This window comes from Cetorhinus maximus, chromosome 23 (genome assembly GCF_964194155.1).
Source record: "Cetorhinus maximus chromosome 23, sCetMax3.hap1.1, whole genome shotgun sequence".
Classification (NCBI taxonomy): domain Eukaryota; kingdom Metazoa; phylum Chordata; class Chondrichthyes; order Lamniformes; family Cetorhinidae; genus Cetorhinus; species Cetorhinus maximus.
In genome coordinates, this window is record NC_135901.1 from 15,101,385 (window position 1) to 15,109,822 (window position 8,438).

Consider the following 8,438-nt stretch of genomic DNA (forward strand, 5'->3'; position numbering starts at 1 on the left):
GTTTAGAGGGGATGCGAGGATGAATTTTCTCACCCAGAGGGTGGTGGGAATCTGGAACTCACTGCCTGAAAGGGTGGTCAAGGCAGAAACCCTCATAACATTTAAGAAGTATTTGGATTGGAATAATTAGGTATTTGTTTGACCTGCGCAGACTCGATGGGCCGAAGGGCCTTTTTCTGTGCTGCAGCCCTCTCGAACTCAATGACTGAAGGGTGTGGCAAAATTGATTGAAAATACGGACAGTCTGAAACTCTGGCAGCGATAGGATTTCAACCCACGCCTCCATACAGACTGAAACTTAAATCCAGCGCCTTAGACCGCTCGGCCACTGCGACGTCTAAAATTGTCATTGCCTTGACTGGAAATTTCAATCGCCGTCCACTTTGTAACGCTCAGTAACTGAACGGCATCCAATGTAAAAACATACAGAAAGAAACAATCTCCTCTTGCATCTTCCCAACGTGCTTTTCCTCCTTGAACCTTTTTAATATGAAGCTACACAACTAATGTGAATGAAGTTTGCGATGGTAAAATGCGTCCACCCCCTCGTGGAACTGAACCGAATTGATATATTCCAGATCCGAACCACTCGCTGTGCAACATAGAACCCCTTTAAAATTGTAACCTTAATTTTCTGTTTCCTCTCCTCTCTGACGAAAATGAATCACTTCACACTTCCGGACATTAAATTTCAGCTGCCACTTGTCCGTCCAAATGGATTTGTTGAAGAACCCGAAAGGAGAACCGACTCAAACTTGGAATGAACGAGTGAGAATGAAGGAAGAGAAGTGACGGGTTTTATAGATCCCGGGGGAAAGGGACTCCGGGATCAGTTCATTGTGACAGTTCACACAGCAACAAGAAAACAACATTCCCTGATGAGGGCCAAACTCGGGCGGCAGGAGAGGGTGCGCTGAATAACAGCCTGTTTAGTTATAACACAGAAGACTTGTTCAGCCAATAACAGCATCGAGTGTGTTCGATATGAACATGAAGTGAACAGTGAGGGGAAATTGTGCCACAAGCTGCGGATGTACAACTTTCAATTTCCAAACCCACCAACAGAATCAATGCGGCTCCTCTGAAACTTTCAAGGCAAATACTGATCCTTTATAAGGTGCCGTTCCCAGAACTATCCACAGTCCTCCAGGTGTGATCTAACCAGAGCTTTGTATCGCTGCAGCAAACCTTTCCCTCTTTTCTAAAACAGTCTCTGTAACAGTTTGTACAGCAAGGGAAATTAGATTGTATAGAGCGACTGAGAAAAACGAGGACATGCTTGATCTGAATCAATCTCTTTGGAAAGTTCGGTATGAAATCAGCTGCATTTTTGGTTCAAAAATTATATCGGAATCTAAAGTCCAACTCTTAATGTCTTTGGGTCTGGGAAACTTTGTTAATGATCACACAGTGCGCATGGGCACTGCAGAAACTCCTGCACCTCTTTCAATATTGTTTCTCTTCACTCAGAGTTTTCAAAAGGGAACTGAAAAGGGAGAAAAATCAGGGTTATGGAAGAAGAGAAGGAAATTAGGGCGAATTGGAAAGCTCTTTGTAAAAAACTGACATAGACACGATGGGCCGAATTGTCTCCTAATGCGCTGTGTCATTTGAAGATGACATTGCTAAATCAGTCTGATTCCAGAATTACTGATTGTAGCAGCTGAATTCCATTTCTTCAAAACAAAGACCCAAAGTGCTGCTGCATGACCGCGCAGGTTAATATTGCGGACAGGTCCATTGGGTTTCGGCAGCGCAGTGATTCTGTACCGTGGTGCTTATCACGTTCGCCAAACACACAAAAAGACCCCGGTTTGAAATTGGACAGAAACATTATCAAAACCTGTACATGTAAATGTGAAGAGAAGTTCGATAATTCACTTGTGTTGTTAAATATTAAATACAGTATCGTACGGCCACGTGGCAATTGCTCTTCCAGATGCGCTGAAAAACATCCCACAAACGAAAAAGAAGCACATTTCATGATACACGAAACAGTAAAGTTTATGAACCATTTTCAACTGTCATTCGGTAGACCTATTAGCAGTTTGTTTACATACTTACTCCCCGTCTCAAAGATGGCTAATAGCAATGAGTGCTCCTAAAGACTAGCAAGACAAGCGATACTGTAATTGAAACCGAGGAAATGGCAGATATGCCACAGGATCACTTTGTATCGGGCTTCAGAATAGAGGAAGAGGAAAAACTACCAGGGAACCGAGGAAGCCACGACTCGGTGCAGGTCTGGTGACATCCCTCCTTTCATATTCAGTACGGAAAAAAGAGACATGAACGGGATGTAGGCGCCAGAATGTAAAAGATGCCATGAGCCTATTTGAAAGAAGTGCAGGGGATTTCTCCCCGCTTCCTGGTCAATGTTTATCCCTCAATCAACGTCACAAAGACACATTCTCCGCTCATTATGACGTTAATGTTTGTGGGAGTTTGCTGAGCGGTGATTGGCAGCCGTGTTTCCGACATTGCCACAATGACGACACTTCACAATGTCCTTCATTGACTGGAAAGCGATTTGAAACATCCGCTGGTCGGGAAAGGTGCTATATAAATGCAAGCCTGTCTTTAATTATCAGAAACTCCAGTCCTCTGGTGACTGACCCTCGAGAGTGGAAACAGTTTCTCCCTAACTGCTCTATCAAACCGCCCGCCGCCGATCCCTTCCTCAGCCCAATAATTTTAAACAACACCATGAAAACTCAGTTTAACCTGCTTTGCTCTAAAGAAAACGATCCCGGCCTTTATAGTCTCTCTACAAAACTGAATGTGTTCACCCCTGAACATGGTGCAAGGCGGAACATTGTGACGAGATTTTGGAAAATGTTGTTCGTTGGCAGGTGGAAAAATGGAGGAGGAACCAAAGCAGGAAACCCAGTCTCCAGTTCTGTGAATATTTACAAACTCTTTAGGAAACGGAATCAGGGGAGAATGAAGGGTGAGCTGTCCGAGTGACCAGGGCCTATCCGGAATGTTAAGCCATGCTGTCATGCAGCAGCACTCTGGGTCTCTGTTTCGGTGAAATGGAATTCAGCTGGTATTATCAGGGATGCTGCAGAAAGATTCATATAACAATGTAATCATAAAACCGCAAAGCACCATGTATCTATTCAATGGCATACGGGGCCTTTCCATAATCCTCTCTCGATCAGCTTTTTTAAGAGCAAACGAATTAATCTCAGTTTCCTTCCCTCTTTTAGTAAACCTGTTATTATTCTGAATATCAATTAATTGCACAATTCCCTTTTGAAAAAGGAGATTCTGCAGATTCCATGCCTAGTTTACCTTAATTAACACTGTTTCCCTCACCCAATGCCGTGAAGATTTAGACTAGTGCTTCTTACATAGCTATGCATATGAACACCATTTACTTTTTCTGTTGATTTCATATCGAATTGACAAAAGTGCTTATTTTTCTGATCAAACATCTCATTATTTCTGTGTTGATTTATACAATCTAATTACATTTTCTCCACAAACCGCTAATCGAGGGTGTTATATCACAGTGGGAAATCATTGGTACAGTTCAACAGAGCCCTGCCAAGATCAAAGGCTGGCATAGTTTGTTTCGTTTATTTGGTTTAAAATGCATTTGTTCTGGGAAGGTAATCTTACAGAATACATATTTGTTTAGGAAAAAGTGATGGTCTACCAGAATGTTTGGAGGATTCCAATGGTTAGACTGAGAGGTCATGTCATTTGTTACAGGAAGACAACTCTTGGTTTCCACCTGGTGCCTCAGTTTGTTTGAATTTCAAAATGCAGAAGGCTCGGTCCAGCAAATGTCTTAGGTAGCAATGGTTTCTGCTCAATCATTATGAACACACTTCTCCTCAGCAGAAGAAATTCAACAAACTTTTCTCAGCAATTTTTTTACCTTATTCACCATTCAGTATTAATGTATTTGATATTGATGCCCTTGGTTGACTTGAGGCTCTCTGAAATAGACAACATCGAATTGCAAACTTGACTGGCAACCAAAAGAATGTAAGTCACCACGTAATGCATTTGATATGAGTCTGATTTGAGATGTAGCACAACAGTCAGCATTTCAACAAAATCAAAGAATTTTACAGGGAACAGGCTTGAGAATGATGCGTTAATTAGATCTGATCCCTCTTTGTCTGTGTTTATGAGCACACATGACACTGAGAAACCTTTGACATGGTGAGTAACTTTCTTAAGCTGCATCGAAAGACCCATTGATTTATCTTGTTGACTAAATGAGCTGCTAATATGTGAGCGCAGTAAAATACGAACATCTATCCGCTCAAGTGTGTCATGGAATCTCAGCAGGTGCTGATTTTGCTGCATTCACTTTGTGACCTCGGTGAGAGCAAACGCAATATTGCCTGCAACATAGGAAGTTCAGGTAAGCTTCCAAAACGCAAATCATCCTCACTATTTCATGAGTAAGTTTTCATAATGTTTCTGCCTGGTTTCGAACCGGGGACCTTTCGCGTGTAAGGCGAACGTGATAACCACTACACTACAGAAACTGCTGCGGTTGCACTGATCCTGTCCGGAATGCTAAACTGCGCTGTAACTCAGCAGCAATCTGGGTCTCTATTGCGGAGAAATGGAATACAGCTGATGTTCTCAGGAATTGAGACTGATGTAACAATGTAATCATAAAATGGCCTAGCACCATTTTTCCAAACAATGGCAAAAGAGGCCCTTCCAATATCCGATCTCAGGCCCCTTTTTAAACGAGAAAACTAATTCATCACAATTTGCTTCTCTCTCTTAATAATCCATTTCTTCTCCCTTTCATTAAATTACTCAATTCTCTTTTGAAAAAGTCGTTTCTGCAGAATCCATGCCTAGTTTGCCTAAATTCACAAGGTTCACATGACGATTTGGACTTGGGTTCCTAATTTACTTTGCGAGATGAACATGATGTAATTATGCAATTGATCTCATATCGAATTTGCAAAAGTGTTATTTTTTCAACCTGACTATTTTTACAATCTTATTACTTTTTCTCCACAGCCCTTCAATCGAGGGTGCGATACTACAGAGGAAAATGTTTGTTCCAGAGTTTAACAGGGCCCTGCCAAGATCGCGTGCTTCAGTTGTTCGTTTACTTCATTTGGTTTGAAATAATGTTGTTCCTGGACCGGAATCTAACAGAGGATAAATATTTGTGTAACAAACAGGGCAGTGCTGAGCTACCAGGGTGCTTAGAGGTTTCCAATGGTTGGACTGAGGGTCCATGTCACTTGTTGCAGGGAAGCAACTGTTGGTTTCAGCCTGGTGCCTCAGCTTGTTTTGAATTTCAAAATGTAGACGTGTCCATCCAGCAAATATCTCCAGGTGGAATGTTTTCTGCTCAATTATTAGAAACATGTGTCTTATCCTTGGCAGACAAAATTAAACAAACTTCACTCCCCGTATTTGTTCCATTATTCTATATTTAATATTAATATTGTATCTGTTATTGCTGCCTTTATTTGAATTAAGACTCTCTGAAACATACACCAAACTCGAATTGCAAACAAGACTCATAGACAAAAGAATGCCAGTCAACAGGTAATGCAAACCATGTGGTGCTCATTTCAAATTGAGCACAATTAGCTTTTAAACAAAATGCAAGAATTTTAATGGGAGCAGTTTTGAGAATGATGTGTTCATTATATTTGATCCCTCTTTGCTCCAGTGGAGAAGCCTTCTGGCGCCTTAATCGTGACCATGTAGAAGACAGTGGGGAAGTGAGCAAACCTGCACTGCGCCTCGGTTTCCACGACTCCCTCGGTCATTTTTCCTGATAATCTATTCTGAAGACCAATTATTTAAAGGAGTGATTCTGTCCCAGCTCTGTCATTGCCTCTGGTTCAATTGCAGCATCGCTTGCACCTGTCCTTATGCGCACACTTTCGCATGAGACATCTTTGAGATGGTGAGTAACGTTGTAAATCTGCATCGAAAACCCACTAAATTCTGTTGCTTGCCAGACGAACTGCTAAAATGCGTGCTCAGTCAAAAAATGAACATCTATTTCTACTCAGTGTGTCATGAAATTTCAGCGTTTCTGATTTTGCTGCATTCATTTTAAGGCCCAGGAAAGAGCAAAAGCTCCATGCCTGTAGCATGCGAGATTCAGGTAACATTCAACAACAAACCTGACATACACAAATTTTCCTCTCTCAAAATTGGCAAGCTTGGATAATGTTTCAGCCCGGTTTCAAACCGGTGATTTTTCACACGTGAGGCAAACGTGACAACCACTACACTACAGAAACATTGGCCAGACATGAATGCAGTGAGCCTATCTGGAATGATAAACCGTGCTGTCATGCAGCAGCGCTTTGGCTCTTTGGATGGGAGAAATGGAATTTATCTGCTATAATTAGGAATGCTGCAGGCAGACTCAGATAACAATGTCATCATAAAATGGCATAACACCATGTATCCATACAATGGCCCTTCCATCATCTTGTCTCTGTCAGTTTTTTAAAAGAACCAACGAATTAAGCCCAGTTTCCTTCTCTCTATTAGTGAATTTGTTATTTTTCTGCATATCAATGAATTGCACCATTCCCTGTTGAAAAAGGAGTTTCTGCAGATTACATGCCTAGTTTGCCTGAATTAACAACGTTTCCCTCACCCAATGCATTAAGGTTTAGACTTGTGTTCCTTACATAGCTATGCATATGAACATTATTTAGTTATCTCTTGTTTTCATATCGAATTGATGAAAGTGTTTATTTTTCTGATCAAACATCTCATTTTTTCTGAGTTATTTACACAATCTGATTACATTTGCTCCATGACTCGTTACTCGAGGGTGTTATATCACATAGGAAAATGATTGCTACAGTTAAACAGAGCCCTGCCAGGATGCAATAGGTCGTTTCGTTCAGTTGTCTAAATATAATTTTGTTCTGGGAATGTAATTTTACAGAATATATATTTCTTTAGGAAACAGGATAGTGCTGATCTACCACAAAGTTTGGAGGATTCCAATGGTTAGACTGAGAGGACATGTCACTTGTTACAGGAAGACAACTCTTGGTTTCCACCTGGTGTCTGTTTGTTTGAATTTCAAAATGTAGAAGGCTCGGTTCAGCAAATATCTTAGGCAGCAATGGTTTCTGCTCAATCATTATGAACACACTTCTCCTCCTCAGCAGAAGAAATTCAACAAACTTTTCTCAGCAATTTTTTACCTTATTCAACATTCAGTATTAATGTATTTGATATTGATGCCCTTGTTTGACTTGAGGCTCTCTGAAATAGACAACATCGAACTGCAAACTTGACTGGTAAACAAAAGAATGTAAGTCACCGGGTAATGCATTTGATATGGGTCTGATTTGAGATGTAGCACAACAGTCAGCATTTCAACAAGGAGTTTCTGCAGATTCCATGCCTAGTTTGCCTGAATTAACAACGTTTCCCTCAACCAATGCCATGAGGGTTTAGACTTGTGTTCCTTACATAGCTATGCATATGAACATTATTTACTTATCTCTTGATATCATATCGAATTGACGAAAGTGCTTATTTTTCTGATCAAACATCTCATTATTTCTGAGTTATTTACAAAATCTAATTACATTTGCTCCATGACTCGTTAATCGAGGGTGTTATATCATGGAGGAAAATGATTGCTACCGTTAAACAGAGCCCTGCCAGGATCACATGCTGAAATAGGCTTTTTCGTTCAGTTGGTTTAATATCATTTTGTTCTGGGAATGTAATTTTACAGAATATATCTTTCTTTAGGAAACAGGATAGTGCTGATCTACCAGAATGTTTGGAGGAGTCCAAGGGTTAGACTGAGAGGTCATGTCGCTTGTTACAGGAAGACAACTCTTGGTTTCCACCTGGTGTCTCAGTTTGTGTTGAGTTTCATAATGCAGAAGGCTCGGTCCTGCAAATATCTCAGGCAGCAATGCTTTCTGCTCACTCATTCGGAACAGCCTTCTCATCAGAAGACGAAATTCAACAAACATTTCTCAGCAATTTTTTATGTTATTCAACATTCAGTATTAATATATTTGACATTGATGCCCTCGGTTGACTTGAGACTCTCTGAAATATACAACAACATCGAATTGCAAACTTGACTGGCAAAAGAATGCCAGACACCAGGTAATGTACCTGATATGGGTCTGATTTGAGAAGCAGTCCAACAGTCAGCATTGCAACAAAATCAAAGAACTTTACAGGGAACAGGCTTGAGAATGATGCGTTAATGAGATCTGATCACTCTTTGTCTGTCTTTGTGAGCACATGTTACAATGAGACACCTTTGACATGGTGAGTAACTGTGTTAAGCTGCATCGAAAGACGTGCTGATTTTACTGCATGCATTTTATGATCTCGGTGAGAGCAAATGCATTGTGCCTGCAATATAGGAGATTCAGGTACGCTTAAAAGGTGCAAACTCTCCTCACTATTTAGTGAGTAAGTTTTCATAA

General features: G+C 40.8%; 1 non-coding gene across 1 annotated transcript; it reads right to left on the minus strand.

Annotated features, from left to right (window-relative positions):
- Positions 1-4,438: 4,438 nt before the first annotated feature.
- On the minus strand, positions 4,439-4,511 carry trnav-uac (transfer RNA valine (anticodon UAC)). Its single transcript has one exon. It is a non-coding gene; the product is annotated as a tRNA-Val (tRNA).
- Between the last annotated feature and the right edge of the window lie 3,927 nt (positions 4,512-8,438).